Below are 3,278 nucleotides of genomic sequence, written 5' to 3'. Positions count from 1 at the left end.
GGGCGTGCGGGAAAAAGGCGGCCGGAGCGGCAAGAGCCGGAAGCCCGGAACGATCCGGGAGCAGGCAGAAACGGTGGGGGGTTTCGGCCGGGTCTGCGGCCGCATGGCGCTCGCGGATTTGGAGGCTTGCGCACGGACAGGGAACGAGGCTTCGGCGGCTCGGCACCGGCACGCGAGATTCCTGGCGTGCGGGGGCGACCTGCGTGCCATGCGAGCGCGGGGATGGGGGGTTTGGCTTTGTGGGGGAAGAGGCCGAGGAAGCAGAACGTGGGTGGGAGAGATCGATCCGCCGAGAGCTTGACGGCTTCTTGGAACTGAAAGTTTCAGGAACCTGAAAGGGGTGTGGTTAGTGGTGCTTTCAGGATCTGTGCCACTGACCTAACCAGGACTCCAGAAGCAGGGACAGTAGCGAGAGGCAGGCAGCAGCGCTTTTCTCCAGGTCAGAACTCAGAATCGCTAATCAAGCGGCATGTTAGGTTTGAGTACCCATAAGATCAACCTCAAGTTTGGAAATGAAAATTATTGAGACCAGGTTTCGCTAAACGTCCAATCCAACGGCAACCTCACATCACATGCGTGTCCAAGCACGCAGAGCGTAACAGTGACGCCTTCGTGGCATTGAATAACACTGGAATGCTAGTACTAGGTGAAGAACGCGCTCCGCCGCGTCGGGAGAAATCGTGGAAGGAAACTGAAAAGGGAAAAAAATTGAGAGGAAAAGAAAAATTGAGAGGAAAAAAAAAAGAAAATTGAGAAAAAAAAGAAAACACGGCACCACACGGCGGTGGACGCCACCGGCCGTTCCCGCGCACCCGCGCCTCTGCCTGGACGCCACCTCCATTCGTCTCACTGCCGCCGCCGTCCGCGCTGACGCCTCAACACCAGCGACGCCGCCGACGTCGCCGCCTCGACACCAGCGCCCGGATCCGCGGGCCGCTGCACCGCCTCGACGCTGCAACCCGGATCTGGCGGCTGCTGCACCGCCTCGACACCGGCGACCGGATCCGCCACCCGTCGATCCGCCTCGACGCTGCTGGACCGGATCCGCCGCCCACTGCTTCGCCTCGACGCTGCTGGATTGGATCCGCGGTCTGCGCCCTCCACGTCGGGCTGGGGCGGCGCGCTGAGGCGGCATGGGGGAGGGACAGCGGCGGCGGCCGGGAGGAGGCGGGGCGGCGGCGGCAGGGAGACGGGAAAGGGAGGGACGGAAGGCGGCGTCTACCGGGAGGGGGCGGGTTGGAGGCCGGGGAGGGGGGCGCGTTGTGATGGGGAGGGTGAAGAGGGATAGGGGTCTTTTGCAAAATTACAGGGGCGGCTGGTTCTATTTTCAATTTCATCGAGGGTTTTTTTTGCAAAATTACAGTCAATGGCCAGCGTCGGGCGACTTCCACGTGTCAAGCTGGTCTCGCCCGGTGAAGAAGAGGGGCATCTCTCCATGCGGCATAGTATATAGAGTATTTGGAAGTTGACATTTTCAGAGAGAGAGAGAGTACTATTTGGAAGTTGGAACCATGGCGCATTGTATGGCTCTAGCGTTGTTTTTGTTTTCGGGAGAAGGCCTGGGCATGCCTAGTTAAGGACGGTAAAAGTAAAATAACCCAGCAGTACATCACATTATTATGGACCGAAACCACTGTTTAGAATGGCAATTTGTCAAAAGCGTGCGACCGAACCTACTGGGCTATCTAGTCCAACACTCCCATCCTAGGCCCGTGGCCTGGTCGATAAAGCTTGGCGCTTTTTCTTGGAATTCCGCGCCCACGTTCCCTCTGGATCGGACACCGTGATGGAGCACAAACCGACTCGGCCGTGCTGTCTTTGCCTATCATTCTTCAGACTTCACCCCGCGTGCATGGCATGGCATGATGCACACACTCTCTGTCTCTCTCTGTTGGGTGGAGCTCGTGCACGCTGCACAGAGCACGGGCTATTTCTGGGAGGGCTTCCCCCGGTTTCCCTCTCGAGCAACAGTCGGAAGCCGTTCCGGATCGCGGTCGGTGGCGGCGGGCTGAGCAGAGCTGAGCCGAGTGATGGACGGATCACCGACGACGACGAGACGCCCCACGAGTCCGTCTGCTCTTGTTGCTTCTCCTGTGCGGAGAGAAAGCGACCGAGCTGCTGGTTCGATGGAGCATCGACACAAGGGCACCGAACGCCGCATCAGCCCGGTGGTTGAGCGCAGTAATCAGTTGCTCCGGCGGCCTCCGCATGAAGCCACGGATTCCACACCCGGCCCACTTACGCGCCGCCCGGCCGGCCGGACCCCGCCGGACGGCGCCACCGCGCCAGGATCCTCCTCTGGCGGCGTTCGGGGAGGAAGCGAGACGAGACGCGGCGGCGCACAGCGCCGCGGCGGCATCGGATTCCATGCGCCGGCGAGGCGAGCGTGCGCACGCGCCCATCTCGGCTACAATCAATCCTGCGCCCATCCACGCCTGCCGCTCCTCTGCCGCCGGCCGCTGCGCCCATGCCAGCAAGGCAGGCAGGCAGGGGCTGTTGCGTTGCGTGCATCGAGGCGAGCAAGCCGAGAAGAACTCCTCGTGTCAGATCGATGCCCTGTCCGTCGATCGGACTCGGACGGCTCGCTGCCAGCCACTGCTACTGCTACGGCCACAGTACCAGCCGTGACGCCGGTGTAGGCTTCCATCCGCCAACAACAGTCATGCGTCCAAGCAACCCGAACAGCATACGAACAAGACAAAGCCGTAGCGCCTACATGTACATCGGTACGTGCGTGAGTCGTGGAGGCAGATCCCTTGCCTTTAAGCAGCAGCAGCAGCAGCAAGCGGCAGTACCCGCAGTACTCGACGCGCCATGCCGCGGGGATCGAGGCATCGAGCTCGTGCGCTTGCTCGTAAACTCTGGGAATTATGAGAGCCCGTCCTTCGCATCCGAGGACCGTAAAAGGAGAGATCCAAAGCAGAGTCCTTGATCTTGATACAAACTTATGCCAATGCCATGGAAAGTGCAGAGCTTTGTGCATTGTGCTCGTCCAACCTGCCATTGTTTGTTTCTGAAAGTTGGTCGAGAGAGAGACAAACTTGCAGAACTGGACACACTCCATCCAGATCCAGCGTCGAACGCTCCTACTGATGGCCAGATGATTAGAACCCAGCAGAGCATCTGCTCATCATCGTCTTGGCGTTCCGAAGGACCCATGCCATGCCTGGTCCACATGGATTTCAGAAGGAGGCTGGAGGCGGCACGCCGGCACCTCCCCACCGGCCGGAATTGAAGCTCCCAACAAGTACATCGCCCAAAGCATGTCATGTGCCGGC

This window comes from Panicum virgatum, chromosome 6K (genome assembly GCF_016808335.1).
Source record: "Panicum virgatum strain AP13 chromosome 6K, P.virgatum_v5, whole genome shotgun sequence".
NCBI lineage: Eukaryota > Viridiplantae > Streptophyta > Magnoliopsida > Poales > Poaceae > Panicum > Panicum virgatum.
The sequence above is the reverse complement of the archived record's forward strand: the minus strand, read 5'-3'. Positions refer to the sequence as shown.